Here is a 17,109-nt window from a genome sequence, read left to right as displayed (position 1 = left end):
CTATCTCATATGGTAATTTTAAATCCAATTCATTTACATTGAGGTGTTCAACAAATGAAATAAACGACTCCCTGGTTCCTGCCCACACAATGATCACGTCATCAATATATTGCCCCCAGAAAGTGATCTGGGGGCTCCATATTGTCTCCTCCTCACCAAAAACCACAGTATCCTCCCACCAGCCCAGGAACAAGTTTGCGTATGTGGGAGCACAAGGGCTCCCCATCGCAGTGCCCCTGAGCTGGTGGAAAAAGCGGGAGTTGAATAAGAAGTAGTTTCTGGTGAGTATGAACTCCATAAGTTCTTGTATGAATTCACTGTGTGGGCCAAATTGAATCCCTCGTGATGAAAGAAAATAATTTATGGCTCTAAGGCCACAGGAGTGTGGGATCCGGCTATACAGTGTCTCAACATCGATTGATACTAAGATGGCCTTCTTGTCTACCGTCATTCCTTCTAGTCTATTAAGAAGGTCAATCGTGTCCCTTATATGTGAAGGGAGGGCAGTTACGAAAGATCGTAAAATTTGATCGATATACGTACTGCTGTTTTGACATAGGGCGTCGATCCCTGAGACGATGGGACGTCCTTTCAGGGGATCCAAACCCTTATGAATTTTGGGTACTGTGTAAAAGGTGGCTATTCTCGGGTGTTTAGGTAAGAGGAAATCAAATTCTTAAATTCTTCCTTTGAGATCAGTTTATTCTCTCTGGCTTTCATCAGAAGTGATTTAATTCACCCAGGAAGATATCCGTTGGATCTTGTCTGAGAACCTCATAGGTCTCCCTATCAGACAAGAGAGCCAGGCACATCTGCAAGTAATCATCTCTATTTAAAATGACCGTATTCCCGCCCTTATCAGAAGGCTTTATAATGATCTCCTGATTTTTTTCAAGATCATTCAAAGCCTCCTTCTCTTGTCTAGTCAGATTATCCGGGGCTGAGTTGTATTTAGGGCCAATTTTCATGAGGTCCATGGTTACTAGTTTACAAAAAATCTCAATGCTATCCTGTTCACCCTGAGGTGGCATCTTTGTGCTCTTATTCTTTAAATTTGAGAAAGGGCCTTCACCCATATTTCTGTTCCCTTCTTCCTCCAAGGATAATAAATGATCCAGATCACTAACCATATCTGGAGGAATGTCAAGTTGTTGGCACCTTGTCCGGTTGGTAATGGCAAAATGTTTCTTCCACCTCAGTTTTCTTGTAAATAGGTTTAAGTCTTTGACCCACGTAAATGCATCATATCTTACCGTGGGCACAAAGCCCAGCCCTGCCCTCAGCACTGATAGTTCTATTTCAGTTAACTTATAACTAGAGATGTTAATCACCTGTATCCTGGCTGTTCTCTTATCTGTTGTCCTTTTTATGTTTTGTTCACTCCTTGGGGGATTCTTTCCCTCAAGTCGTAGGGTCTCATCTCTCTCTTTTCTAAAAAAGACTGAGTGGCCGGGGTGGGAGGGGCTGTAGAGGCTGAGGGCTGTGCAGAGGCAGATGCACCAAAACCATCTGCTCCCCCATGATAGCTGTCCTGATTGTATCTTCCTCCCCCTCCTCTCCCTCTTCCATTGCCTCCTTTCCATCTCCTCCTAGATGGTCCTCTAGGGATCCAACGGTTCCTGTTATTCTTATTCTCCGAATCTGATGATTCAGCCTCTGTAGATGATAAGTCACTTGGAGGAACCTTTCGGCTGTTATCCACAAAGTTGTACGCTTGTCTATCTTTAAAATCCCTGAGATCTCTTGCAAATCTCTTATGCTTTCTGTCTTTTAAACTTAACCTATAGCGCTCTATTGATGTTTTTAAGGCTGCTTCCCTATTGGCGAAGTCAGTCTCTGTTTTCAATTTTAGAGCCGTATCTATAGTTTGCTGTAATTTTTCAGTAGCGCTGCCTTCCCTGAGGGCTTAAGGGCCCATTCCACCGGTGCGGTGTCGCCCTCCGGGGCTGAGAAGACGCAGGTATCTATTGACCGGATTTGTAGGACCGCTTCCTGGTCTTCACATTCTCCTTTTTCTTCCGTCACTATTGGTTGGATCTATCCTCCTCGGCTGATCTCTTGTTTTGTAGAAGGGTGCTTGAGACGTTGGTCCCTCCCTAATACGTTATTCTCTGGCAATCTCTCACGTGGTGCTGTCATGGGTGAGGGGAAAACACCTCGGTTACTTACCGTTAGCCGGTTTTTCCAGAACCCATGACAGCACCCATATAATCCCTCCCTTTTCATCCTTAGTGTGCACTATTCTGGGTGTGCATGTGTGTGTTATAGTTGGTGATAGAGTTAAGTTCTAACGTTTGTTGGAGGTCCTCTCAATTTTCGGTAATCAACTGACGAAGGGGAGAGGTACCGCCCTTTTATTTCAGAATGGTTTCCTGTCCTCGCTGGGCAGATCCCTCTCTCTCACGTGGTGCTGTCATGGGTTCTGGAAAAACCGGCTACCGGTAAGTAACCGAGGTATTTTTAATATAGGAAAAAATCCCTTATTTTAAGCAATCTATTGTGGACACAGCGAATCACTCTGCTAAACATCAATTTAAATAACTCAAGGCATAAAAGGTAAGAAAAAATATGAGCACTCACCGGTTGTTTGCTGTGTGGAAAAACCTTTTATTCAGGCATCAGAGTTACTGAGGGAAGGAACAGGCAGCACGTGTAGACGACGATCGTTTCGCACACCTGCGGTGCTTCGACGGGTATGATCAGACCCGTCGAAGCACCGCAGGTGTGCGAAACGATCATCGTCTACACGTGCTGCCTGTTCCTTCCCTCTCCCCTCCCTGCACAGCATGTAACTCCGATACCTGAATAAAAGGTTTTTCCACACAGCAAACAACCGGTGAGTGCTCATATTTTTTCTTACCTTTTATGCCTTGAACTCTTGTGGACTTTGTATATGAGCACCACAGAGCTGTGATTATCCTGGCAAAAAACAGTTAAACGCATTACCGGCAGAGTGTACAGCAGTGACATGCTTGGTTGTGAATTGATCCTGACTATATAGAGTAGTGCCCTGCCTTTTTCCTTCTCAGCTTTCCCCATCAATTTAAATAACCAGTACTCAATCTTAGACCCTGCAAGGGAGAAGTGCATTGCCCAGAAGCTGATTGGATTCAGCCAGCTTCACCAGTGAATCCAATCAGCTCTAAAGCCAAATTCAGGCGTCTGTGAAACATAGTCTGTGTACAAACTGGCCACAAGTCTCCCGACCCAAACTTATTAGTTGTACTGTAATATAAGTCTGTGGAGTCTAGGTTGGGAAACCCGTGACCGCTCTGCACACAGAGACAACCATGGCTTTACTTTATGGAATCTTTTAGAAATAAGGTACAGCAATCCCAAATATGATTATGTATAACAGCAATAAAATTCAATCCTTTATTAATATTGATTTAAAAAGGAAAATCCAAGTTCCTCTTATTCTACAAATCAATTCAACAAGCCATCACCATGTGTAGTTGATTCTATATACCCAACCTGTAGGTCATCGGACCATATATACGGGGTTACAGACAGTGGTGGCCACTAGATCAAAAAAACATAACAAAAAAAACACAACAAACATAAATGAAGTATTATTGCCAAGATCAAGGACAGTGGTCCACAAAATAAACTCAGCAGAAAAAATTAATATACCTAAAAAAAGTATGTCACAATTTCATATATGCTGACAATGGTCAGACAACAAGACATATCAACATATATTAGGCATATATAAAAGGAATGGTCTCACCACATCCTTTCACAAGAGGGCAAGCAGTCTCTCCATCGCCGTCAGACGTGAGCAACACCAATAGGGGAGGACTCCCCCCCCCAGCATCCGTGACGTACCTCCATACAGCGTCCCAGGGGCGTGCGCTCTGCTAGCGCTATGCACGAGCACCGCCCCCAGCCGATGGAGACACGTCACACCAAGGGGAAGATCCCACCCCCAGGTGTCACGTGCTTCCCATAACGTACCAACCAGCGAAACCGAGTCAGGGCACGCATACCCCCAGTATTCCGTCTGGGGAACGCCTTTTACTACAAAAATAGGCAGTACCAGGGGGGAAGAAGAAACTCCTCCTCTCCAGCGACGTATCTCCACACAGTATCCCAAGGGGCGTGCACTCTGTCAGCGCTCATACTGGGCACCGCCCCCAACTGAGGGAGACACGTAGCAACAAGAGGATCCCGCCCTCAAATTTCGCGTACCTCCGTGACCGCCCAGAGAGCCCCATTCAGGGGCGTATATCCCCGTCCAGATAGACAAACCAGGGCCTATCACACAGGAACGTCACAGAGGGGGCAGATCATCCGAACACCGCACACTCCATATAGAGGATTCCCCCGACCAATATGTACACCCCCCATCATTCAAACATTACGGGATGAGTGTTCCCATCCAATTTAAAGGTGAGGGGCCATAAAGTTGGATAATGTAGTGACATTAATTAAGGGAGAAAATGCGGTCCAAAGACTGCCATAAAGGTACCATTATCGTTACAATGTGTTCAAGGGGACAAGAATACTGATATATTGGTTTTCAAATTATTGTATGTAAATCCAACACCGAACGGTGTGGGTAACCTTAATGATCCAAATAGCACTGGTTAGATAAGGCATATATGGTGACAGAAAAATATGCCACCATAGTGCCTCCAACCAAGAGACTCAAGGAAAGGTGGGATAGTTATGAATTGCAGGGAAATACCATCCACGGATACTAAATGAAACTATTAAAGAGCAGTTGCTCATTCAGACCTTTAGGGGACAGGGTTTCGAGCTTGAACATCCATCTGGTCTCTCTCTGAAGGACCAGTCTGTCCCAATCCCCTCCCCTTTTTGGTCTCGGGACTTTATCAATCCCTGTAAATCTCAAAACACGAGGATCACCCCCGTGCTTCTCATTGACATGTCTGGCCACAGCAGTATCCCTCCGATGTTCCACATCGCCCAAATGCTCACCTATCCTCCTTCTAAATTCACGGATAGTTTTTCCAATATATTCGAGGCCACACACACAATCAATTTTGTAAACGACCCCTTGTGTGCGGCAGTTGATAAAATGTCGAATAATGAATTCTTCTGAAGTCACATTGCTCCTGAACATCTTGGTAACCCGTATAACCGGGCAAGCAATACACCCTGAACATTTAAAGCAGCCCTTCACACCTTTTGTCAGCCAATTCTCCTCGACCGTTCGTGTAAAATGGCTGTGGACTAAACGGTCTGCCAAGGATTTACCTTTTCTATAGGTGATCTGAGGTTGTTCAGGCAAAATCGGATGAAGGTCCCTATCCATCCTTAGGATTGGCCAATGTTTATTAAAGATGTGTCGTACGCTGTCCGCGCCATTATCAAAGGTAGTGATGAACCTATTTGATCCATCCTGTATCTCATTCCTTTTTTTTAGAAATCAATAGTTCCGATCTAGGTCTCTCCTTAGCCTCATCAAAGGCCTTCTTAATGATAGTTTTAGGGTACCCCCTCTCTCGGAACCATTCCCCCAAGTCTTTGGCCTGAGCTCGAAAATCCCCCTCCTTAGAGCAATTCCTTCTAATTCGAAGAAATTGCCCTTTTGGGATCCCCCGTTTAAGATGTTGAGGGTGGCAGCTATCCCAACGGAGTAGGGAATTCAACGCTGTTGGTTTATAGTAGGTGCATGTATGGAGGCCTCCTGCAGTATCCCTGTGAATCAATATGTCAAGAAAGGGCAACATGCCCCCCTCCTCAAAAACAGATGTAAATTTCAGACCGATATTATTCACATTAAGGCCCGCTACATATTTCGACAGATCATCCCTGGGTCCACTCCAGACAACCAGGATGTCGTCTATGTAGCGTGTCCAGATCTCAAAATGACGCGTTACCTCTTCTGTTTCAAGTGTAAAAATCATAGTCTCCTCCCACCAACCCAGGAGCAAGTTGGCATACGAGGGGGCACAGGGGCTCCCCATCGCAGTGCCCCTGAGTTGGTGGTAGAAGCGTCCATCGAAGAGGAATACGTTCTTGGTCAAACAAAAATAGAGAAGTTTCAAGACAAATGCATTATGTTGATGGTACTGAGTCCCTCTCATTGAGAGAAAATATCTCACCGCCTCCATCCCCTTGTCATGTGGGATGGAGGAGTAGAGAGCCTCCACATCAATGCTGCCAAGAGTAGTATCAGCCCGTATATTGATGCCCTCTAATTTGCGTAACAGGTCTGGTGTGTCCTGTACATGTGACTGCAAGGCCATAACAAACGGTCTAAGGACACGGTCCAAATAGATTCCACAGTTCTGAGTAAGACCGTTGATGCCAGAAACTATGGGTCTCCCCCTCAGGGGGTCCACCCCTTTATGCACCTTTGGAAGACAATAAAAGGTTGCCATAACAGGGTTTTTTTGAAAAAGGAAGTCATATTCAGACTTGTCAATAACTTCCATACTTAAACCTTCATCCATTGTCCTTAATTCCTCCAGGTACACCCTAGTTGGATTCCCCGGGAGCACCTCATAAGTGTCTCGGTCATTCAACAGCCCAAGACAGAGGTCAACATATTTCCCTGTATCCATGACGACCACATTGCCACCCTTATCCGAGGGTTTTATGACAATGTGGTCGTCACGCTCCAGGTCTTTTAGGGCCTGTATTTCTATTCTGTCCAAATTGTATTTCGAAAAAACATCAGTCACAGCCAGGTCCTTTAATTCTTTCGTGACCAACTCCTCAAATATATCAATAGCCGACAAATCCGACATTAGAGGAGGATTTTTGGAACTCCTATTTTTGAGGGTTGTGAAAGGGCCCCGGCCCACCAAATTGGGATCTTCCAACTCAAGACTGTTCAAAAGTCTAATATCCGGTAAAAGATCTGCTGGAATATCCAAGTCCAGACAGATCTTAGCATCTTGTTTGAGGAAATGTTTCCTCCACCTCAACTTCCTAAGAAAGAGGTTGAGGTCCTTAATAGATTCGAACAAGTCAAAGTTGGAAGTTGGAACAAAAGATAACCCTCTTTTAAGAAGGCCTGTTTCTACCGGACTGAGCATTTTTTGGACAGATTTATGACCTCTATATTGGGTGTCATTTGCCTCTGTGGAACTGACGGTTCCTCAGAAAATGGGGTTCAAAGGAATGGGGCGGGGAGGAAAAATCCGATCTCTCCCCTGATCTAAAACCTCCTCTACCTCTTCCTCTACTTTTATTTTTATGTTTTTTGGATTTCCGGAATCCCTCGGTATCTGAGGTTTCGGTATCAGTAGAAGATGGGACTACAGGTGGAACGTCAGGTATTGGTTGATTATTAATAACCTGATAGGCCCGGTTATCCTTAAAATCCAAAATATCCCTGTTAAATTGCTTGTGCTTCCATTCCTTTAGATGGTATTGGAACCGTTCAAGAGTGTCCTGCAATTTTTTCTCTTTATTAGCAAAATCTGGTTCGCTAACGTATTTTTTAGTGACCTCAATAGATTCTTTGAGCTTAATGTTTAACTGTGAGAGAGTGGCCTTTTCTTCCTCCAACATAATCTGCATAAGCTTTAAAGAACTGTTGGTGGCCTCTCTTTCCCAGTTGGTAACAAAAGAGGCGCTTTTATAGCGTGGACCAACAGATAATTGGATTCTGAGTCCCCTCGGGACAATTCCAGCCTTAATATAACTCTCCAAGGACTGGACCTCCCACCAGGAGACGATCTGGTCCCTATATACCTGTGTCAATTCGTTAAAGGCCGCCCCATAGGAGGGTGTATATCTCTTTTGTGTAAACTCTTTATCCGAGAATACATTTCTAGCCTCAACTAGCCATTCCTCAGTGTTAAGTCCCGTGGATAGGAATCCTGCCATAACCAATATTGAATAAGGTACAGCAATCCCAAATATGATTATGTATAACAGCAATAAAATTCAATCCTTTATTAATATTGATTTAAAAAGGAAAATCCAAGTTCCTCTTATTCCACAAATCAATTCAACAAGCCATCACCATGTGTAGTTGATTCTATATACCCAACCTGTAGGTCATCGGACCATATATACGGGGTTACAGACAGTGGTGGCCACTAGATCAAAAAAACATAACAAAAAAAACACAACAAACATAAATGAAGTATTATTGCCAAGATCAAGGACAGTGGTCCACAAAATAAACTCAGCAGAAAAAATTAATATACCTAAAAAAAGTATGTCACAATTTCATATATGCTGACAATGGTCAGACAACAAGACATATCAACATATATTAGGCATATATAAAAGGAATGGTCTCACCACATCCTTTCACAAGAGGGCAAGCAGTCTCTCCATCGGATCCTGGGTATATCAAGCCATTCAGCATACACTCTCCCTATCCAATCTGGAGACAAAATAACAAATTTGCCTGCTGCCCCAAACGTCCGTCCTAACAAGGACGCTGTATGGAGGTACGTCACGGATGCTGGGGGGGGGGAGTTCTCCCCTATTGGTGTTGCTCACGTCTGACGGCGAGGGGCGTTCCCCAGATGGAACGCTGGGGACATGCGCGCCCCGATCTGTAATCATTAGTATATACGTCACGGACATGGGGGAGGATTCCACCCAGATGTGACTGACGTCACTGACTATGAGGGGCGTTCCCTGAGGGGGAGCGCGCGCTGAGCAGTCTAGGACGCCGACATACACGTGCTGTGAACAGATGGGACAATGTGAATATCCACACGATAATGATGGAGTTAAACATCAGGTGAGAGTGACCTCATGATTGGAGGAACTACACTAATATCCTGTATAAAAGACCCCACCTTTTGTGGGCCAGCTTCCTTTGACATTATAGGCATGTGAGGGCTGGCGACCAGGACCTAATATATTTGTAGCATTATGTCCCCTGAGGAGTCAGTGTGGACGAAACGCGTCGGGACGCCTATAGGGTCAGCTTAGGGGGTCCAGCTTTACATACTAGATGTGGTCCGTCCTTGTTAGGATGGAAGTTTGGGGCAGCAGGCAAATTTGTTATTTTGTCTCCAGATTGGATAGGGAGAGTGTATGCTGAATGGCTTGATATACCCAGGATCCGATGGAGAGACTGCTTGCCCTCTTGTGAAAGGATGTGGTGAGACCATTCCTTTTATATATGCCTAATATATGTTGATATGTCTTGTTGTCTGACCATTGTCAGCATATATGAAATTGTGACATACTTTTTTTAGGTATATTAATTTTTTCTGCTGAGTTTATTTTGTGGACCACTGTCCTTGATCTTGGCAATAATACTTCATTTATGTTTGTTGTGTTTTTTTGTTATGTTTTTTTGATCTAGTGGCCACCACTGTCTGTAACCCCGTATATATGGTCCGATGACCTACAGGTTGGGTATATAGAATCAACTACACATGGTGATGGCTTGTTGAATTGATTTGTGGAATAAGAGGAACTTGGATTTTCCTTTTTAAATCAATATTAATAAAGGATTGAATTTTATTGCTGTTATACAATCTTTTAGAAATAGACACATTAAAGTTATGTACTAATCATGATTTCCGGCAAAAATGATTATACCATCCAATTTAAACATACCCAATTACTGATAAACTATATCTCCTATTACACTTTTGCCTATAACTGTTATTTTGTAGACTTTTCAACATACGAGAAAAAATGGGTAGAACACTCTAGAATGAAGTTGCCACAAGAGGCAGCATAGTGCACATAAATCATTACAAAATTTTCCTTTCGTCACGACAGCACCCACGAGAGAGGGATCCGCCCCCTTCAGGACAGGAAACCTACAGATAAAAAAGGGGCAGTCCCCCTCCCTCATCAGTTGGTTTCCTGTCCTGCATGGAGAGGAACCTACAGTACCTGGGTCCGGTGAGTCCGTGCGGTCTCCAAGGGAACGGCGGAGCTCTGAATCCGGAAGCACGGTCGGTGGAGCTCCCCTCGTGGACTCCGTCCTCCGGTGCACCTCGTCCTCTTTCTCCTGGTCCGGCTTTGCCTCCGGGAGATATGACGCCTGCAGCAGGGTGTGCTTCTGCCAGACGTGTGCGCGGCGGGGGGGCCCTGCCGCGTCGAAGGTGCACGTTTCCCTGCTGCAGTGACCCGGAAGTATACAGGAGCACTTCCGGGGGAGCGGCCGGGAAGGTTCCTTGTGAAGCCCGTGGTCCCCTCCATCCTGGCCGGACGCTGCGATGCTGGTGAGTCTATTGCGGTCGGGCCGGAGCCTTTCACTGACGCGTGCCTGCGTCTTCACATCCACACGGCGAAAAATCTGTGCTCGGAGGCCGCCGCCTCTCCCTGTGGCGCGGGCTGCGCCTTCTGGCTGCACGGTGAGTGCGTTGTGTCCGGAGCCGCGTTCACGCGCTGTTTCCTTGGCGGTGTCCCGGCAGTGCACGGGGGATCGTCCCGGAGTCCCTGCCTGCGCTAGTCCGGGGTCGGTGTGTGGTTTCGGGCCGGGCTGTGTGGCTTCCTGATCGGGCTTTGGAGCTGGATTCTGCCGCATGGCCTGGGGCCCCTGTAGCCTCTGTGTTTGCCTGGCCTCCTGTGCCTCTGTGGACTCCTGGCCCCTGTGGCCTCCGTGGACTTCGGGGCCCTATGGCCTCTGTGGACTCCAGGCCCCTGTGGCCTCTGTGGACTCTAGGCCCCTGTGGCCTCTGTGGACTCCAGGCCCCTGTGGCCTCTGTGGACTCCAGGCCTCTGTGGCCTCTGTGGACTCCAGGCCCCTGTGGCCTCTGTGGACTCCTGGCCCCTGTGGCCTCTGTGGACTCCGGGCCCCTGTGGCCTCTGTGGACTCCTGGCTCCTGTGGCCTCTGTGGACTCCGGGCCCCTGTGGCCTCTGTGGACTCCTGGCCCCTGTGGCCTCTGTGGACTCCAGGCCTCTGTGGCCTCTGTGGACTCCAGGCCCCTGTGGCCTCTGTGGACTCCTGGCCCCTGTGGCCTCTGTGGACTCCGGGCCCCTGTGGCCTCTGTGGACTCCTGGCTCCTGTGGCCTCTGTGGACTCCGGGCCCCTGTGGCCCCTGTAGGCTCCTGGCTCCTGTGCGCTCTGTGGCCTCGTCGGCCCTGTCGCCTCCTGGCCCCCTGTGGGCGCCTGGCACCTGTGGCCTCTGTGGGTCCTGACCCCTGTGGCCTCTAGGGCCTCCTGGTCCCTATGGGCTCCGGGCCCCTGTGTCTCTGTGTCTCCTGGCCCTTGTGGCCTGTGTGTTTTTCTGGCCCATGAGGCCTGTGTGTGTCCTCCCAGCCTCTGGACATCTGTGCCTCCTGGCCTCTGGGCCTCCTGCCCTCTGTGGCCTCTGGGCCTCCTGCCCTCTGTGGCCTCTGGGCCTCCTGGCCTCTGTGGCCTCTGGGCCTCCTGGCCTCGGTGGCCTCTGGGCCTCCTGGCCTTATGTGGCCTCTGGTCCTCCTGGCCTCTGTGGCCTCGGGCCCTCCTGGTGTCTGTGGCCTCTGTGTCCTCTGTCCTCCGGTCTCGCGCCCTCCTGGCCTCTGGCCTCTGGCCTTCCCGGTCTCTGAGCCTCCTAGCCTTTGCGCTTCCTGGGGGTTGGATCTCTGGACCTCCTGGTCCCTGTACCTCCGGACTTCCTGACCTCGGGCCTCTGTGTCTCTGGGCCTCGTGCTCCGGGCCTCGTGCTTCATGGCTTGTGCCTCGGTTCCTCTGTGCTGCCTGCCCTTGGTCCTCTGTGCCTCTTGGCCTTGGTCCTCTGTGTTGCCTGCCCTTGGGCCGCTGGGCCTCCTGGCCTGGGGCCGCTGTGTCTCCTGGCCTGGGGCCGCTGTCCCTCCTGGCCTTTGGCCGCTGTACCTTCGGGCCTCGGGCCTCTGTGCCTTCTGGCCTCGGGCCTCTGTGCCTTCTGGCCTCGGGCCTCTGTGCCTTCTGGCCTCGGGCCTCTGTGCCCTTCTGGCCTCAGGCCTCTGTACCTTCTTGACCTCGGGCCTTTGTACTTCTTGGCCTCGGGCCTTTGTGCCTCCTGGCCTCGGTGCCTCCTGCCTTCGGGCCTCTATGTGTACTGTCTCTGTGCCTTGGACTTCCTGGCTGCGCGCCTTGGTTACCTCCTGGCCTCGTGCCTCCTGCCTCGATGCCTCTGGCCTCTTGGCTTCCTGGTCTCTGTGGCTTCAGGGCCTCTGTGTGGCTTCCTGCCCTCTGTGTGGCTTCCTGGCCTCTGTGTGGCTTCCTGGCCTCTGTGCGGCTTCCGGGCCTCTGTGTGCCTTCCGGGCCTCTGTGTGGCTTCCTGGCCTCTGTGTGGCTTCCTGGCCTCTGTGTGGCTTCCTGGCCTCTGTGTGGCTTCCTGGCCTGTGTGTGGCTTCCTGGCCTGTGTGGGGCTTCCTGGCCTGTGTGTGGCTTCCTGGCCTGTGTGTGGCTTCCTGGCCTGTGTGTACCTTCCTGGCCTCTGTGTGCCTTCCTGGTCTCTGTGTGGCTTCCTGGCCTCTGTGTGGCTTCCTGGCCTCTGTGTGGCTTCCTGCCTCTGTGTGGCTTCCTGCCTCTGTGTGGCTTCCTGGCCTCTGTATGGCTTCCGGGCCTCTGTGTGCCTTCCGGGCCTCTGTGTGCCTTCCGGGCCTCTGTGTGGTTTCCGGGCCTCTGTGTGGCTTCCGGCCCTCTGTGTGGCTTCCGGCCCTCTGTGTGGCTTCCGGGCCTCTGTGTAGCTTCGGGGCCTCGGGGCCTCCTGGCCCTGTGCCTCTGTGCCTCCTGGCTCCGGCCTCTGTGCCTCTTAGCCTCTTGGCCTCTGTGCCTCTTGGCTACGGCCTCTGTGCCTCTGTGCCTCTTGGCCTCTGTGCCTCTTGGCCTTTGTGCCTCTTGGCTTCTTGGTCTCTATGCCTTCTTGGCTCCTGTGCCTTCTTGCCCTCTGGGCCTCCTGGCCCCGTGCCTCTGTACCTCCTGGCTCCGGCCTCTTGGCCTCTGTGCCTCTTGGTCTCTGTGCCTCTTGGCCTCTGTGCCTCTTGGCCTCTGTGCCTTCCTGGCCTCTGTGCCTTCTTGGCCTCTGTGCTTTCCTGGCCTCTGTGCCTCCTGGCTTGGGCCTCCGGGCCCTATGCCTCCTGGCTCCGGCCTCTATGCCTCTGTGCCTCTTGGCCTCTGTGCCTCTTGGCCTTTGTCGTCTTGGCCCTTGTGCGTCTGTGCCTCTGTGCCTCTTGGCCTCTGTGCCTCTTGGCCTCTGTGCCTCTGGACCTCTGTACCTCTTGGCCCTTGTGCCTCGATGCCTCTTACCTCTTGGCCTCCGTGCCTCTGTGCCTCTTGGCCTCTATGCCTCTTTGCCTCTCTGCCACTGGGCCTCTTGGCCTCTGTACCTCTGTGCCTCTTGGCCTCTTGGCCTCTGTGCCTCTTGGCCTCTGTGCCTCTTGGACTCTGTGCCTCTTGGTCTCTGTGCCTCTTGGACTCTGTGCCTTTTGGGCTCTGTGCCTCTGTGCCTCTTGGGCTTTGTGCCTCTTGGGCTCTGTGCCTTTTGGGCTCTGTGCCTCTTGGGCTCTGTGCTTCTTGGGCCCTGTGCCTCTTGGGCTCTGTGCATCCTGGGCCCTGTGCTTCTGTGCCTCTGTGCCTCTGGGCCTCTGTGCCTCTTGGCCTCGGTGCCTCGGGACCTCCTGGTCGTGTGGGCCTGTGTTCTCATCCTGCGTCTCTGGGACTTGCGCTTTTGTGCTTGCTCCTTGCGGCGCTCCTGCCTTGCATCTCTGCCGCCTTGCGCCTCCCTGGCCTTCCGCCTGGCCTGGCGCCTCGGGCTTCCTGCTTCTCCTCTGAGTCTCTTCTCCTCCTCGTCCGGTACGGTGCTGTACCTGTTCCTCTGTCTCTTGGTCGCCCTTGCCTCTCCTAGGCGTGTTCGCGCCTGTCCGGCCCTGTCCGTTGGTCCTTCCTTCCTTGGGGTGTTCCGGTTCCGGTTGTTCTCCTGCAGCGCGGGGTGTCTTTGGGTTCTTTCCCGCGCGGGGTGTTTCTCCATTCCTTCGTTTCGGGGGGCTCTGTCTTCGCCTATGTCGCTAGATCGCCCCTTGGCAGGGGGGTTTGGTCTTTGTTCTTTGTTCTTGTCTTTCAGGATTCCGGCTGTGGTCCTCGCGTGGCGTGCCGTCCCTTGTCCCGATGGCTGTGGAATGCTGCTTCCCTATCGTCTGTGGTGAAGCAAGTTCCTCTGGCCTCCTCGGTGTCGGATCCTTCTTCTGGGCGGTAACCTCCCCCTTGGGTGGATGTGACCAGTGTCTCCATCGATGGTATTGTACGGCTGCGTCCTGGTCCTCTCCGTCCGCCTTTCCGGGCTCTGCCGGCTTGCCTTTGTTCTTCACCTGTCTTCCGTTGGCGGCTTGGTCCTTCGCGCAGTTTTTCCCACCCTCTGAGTGTATTCTCTCTAAGTCTCTCGTGGGTGCTGTCGTGACGAAAGGAAAAGACTATATTACTTACCGGTAATGGGATTTTCCTGAGTCCACGACAGCACCCTTTACACCCCTGCCCTTTCTTGTTTGTTTTTTTTCACCATTTGGTGTCCTGGGATTTGTCTATTTTGTATGTTCATTCATTGGCGGTTCCTCTCCCGGTTCTCTGCAACCAACTGATGAGGGAGGGGGACTGCCCCTTTTTTATCTGTAGGTTTCCTGTCCTGAAGGGGGCGGATCCCTCTCTCGTGGGTGCTGTCGTGGACTCAGGAAAATCCCATTACCGGTAAGTAATATAGTCTTTCACATGCGTGTACAGTCACTAGAGTATATCACATTTCCCCTTTATAACTGACTACTTGCAGTACTCGGCGTTGCCCAGGACAGTAACTGTCTGTCTCACTCCCTCTCTGTCTCTGTGCATCTCCCTGTCTCTGTGCGTCTCACTCCTTCTCTGTCTCTGTGCATCTCACTCCCTCTCTGTGTGTCTCTCTCTGTCTCTGTATCAGTCTCTGTGTGTGTCTCTGTGAGTGTCCCTGTGTGTGTGTCTCTGTTTCTGTGTCTCTGCCTGTGTGTGTCTGTCTCTACCAATGTGTTACCTCACACATAAGCTTCTTATACTAAGAATATCCTCCGTTGCCTATAGCAATCAATCAGATCTCCTATTAATGAACTGTAGGTCCCTGCTCCATTTACTTTAATGTAAGGAGGTTTTTTGGTGAATAACTCTAAAGCAAGGGGTTAAATTTTCCCCTCAAAACATAGTCTATGACATTCCCTGAGTCAAATTAGATGTCTGTGCAAATGTTTGTGATTGTAAATGCGACGGTGCAGGTTACATCATTTCCAGATTTTGTACAAATTTTAAATTATTTATGCCTCCATTTATGTATGAGCGATATTAATTATTTATTTATTTTAATCCTTGGTTACAATGGGTTGACCTGATTGAGCCCTTCAGCAAAAAATCCTCCACTTAATATTATTTTTCTCAGCTTCAGTAAGGCACATAGTGTGTAATTGTGTGCAATATTTAGTGGCAAGTACGAGATTGGGAGATATAAAAATCAAGAGAAGATTTTTCCAAAAATTATTTTTGCAGTAAGGGTTCCCATCTCTACACAATTTGATTTTTCTTCTTGTAGCTGTAGGGCTCTCATGCAGAGATGTAATATCTCCAAATATGCTCTTCATGTGAGGCTTAGGCAGAGGACAACTTTATTCTCATTATGAAAATGTAAATAAAAAAAAAACTTGTCAAAGCTGTTGTAGACTCAAGCTGTAAAAAACATCTAAAAAGCTGCTGTTGTCCCATATTTCTGTTGCATCTCTAGTTTCCAATAGGTATGTGAGTGAACTTGGCCAGTAGCAGTGTCTGGACAATATGGCCAGTGGCAGTGTCTGGACAATATGGCCAGTGGCTGTGTCTGGACAATATGGCCAGTGGCTGTGTCTGGACAATATGGCTAGCGGCTGTGTCTGGACAATAGGGCCAGAGGCTGTGTCTGGACAATAGGGCCAGCGGCTGTGTCTGGACAATAGGGCCAGCGGCTGTGTCTGGACAATAGGGCCAGCGGCTGTATCTGGACAATAGGGCCAGCGGCTGTGTCTGGACAATAGGGCCAGCGGCGGTGCCTGGACAATAGGGCCAGCGGCTGTGCCTGGACAATAGGGCCACTGGCTGTGCCTGGACAATAGGGCCACTGGCTGTGCCTGGACAATAGGGCCACTGGCTGTGCCTGGACAATAGGGCCACTGGCTGTGTCTGGACAATATGGACACTGGCTGTGTCTGGACAATATGGCCCATGATGAAATTTTTTTGGAGCATAAACTAACATTAACTCACAGGTTTTATATACAAATGAGGGGCATGCACACACATCTTTTTCAGGCAAAAACTGCCTGGAAGAAACGCACCATAAAATTAATAATGCATGGTAATGTCAAAATAACACTACTGTGCACATGTTCTTTATGTCACTTTTCACTACTTCAGGGTTTGGAAACCGAGAAGTAGTTAAAAGACATGACATGCATCAGATGGTGCTCACTCATTATATTCAACAGTACAGAGTGAAATCTGCCACCGGCGTAGCCACAACAAAACCGCTCATCTTTTCCGTAAGCGGCATCACCTGAGAAAACTTCCTGTGCCGGCGTCTAATTAAAGGGAATCTGGAAAGAAGCACAAGGAGGGCATAGCTAACCTCTGTGACCACCCCTGGTACAAAAACATAATATGTAAAGAGCAAGGAAAAGAGAGCCAAATACATGAGGGATCGACCAGGCACAATATGAAAAAAATATAACAAGCGATTTTTATTAGTGTTTGCAAAAAACACAATCAGACATGAAGTGTCAAATGAGCCTTAAACAGTGAACACATACAATTAAAAACATTTAAAAAACACACACATATGGACCACCAGAATATCAATGTGTAAGCAACTAAGTACAATACAGGACTGGGTAATCAAAATATCCATTCAAACAGATAGTACATAGGATACAATGATATGATCAAATAATAGTGTTGTATCTGTTGGCAAAGTTGGAAATTAACCCACACAGGAATATTAGTGCTTAAAATAGCAATCTGATGTTACCAAAGTAAATGGACTGAGCCCTCAGACCCCATAAGTCTGTTCATAACAATGAATCAAACAAAGAACATTGCTTTGCAAATGCATAAAGGGATTATCACTAGGGGTCCAGAGGAACAAAGTAAAATATCTCCCCAATGTGGGTAAGTGCCCAAGGAACCACTAGGTAGGCCCATTGTCTCTGGGATTGGGGGTTTGTTTGAGAAACCATGCATTTATCTTGATTTTTTCTTGC

This window comes from Anomaloglossus baeobatrachus, chromosome 6 (assembly GCF_048569485.1).
Source record: "Anomaloglossus baeobatrachus isolate aAnoBae1 chromosome 6, aAnoBae1.hap1, whole genome shotgun sequence".
NCBI lineage: Eukaryota > Metazoa > Chordata > Amphibia > Anura > Aromobatidae > Anomaloglossus > Anomaloglossus baeobatrachus.
Note: the sequence above shows the minus strand (reverse complement) of the source record.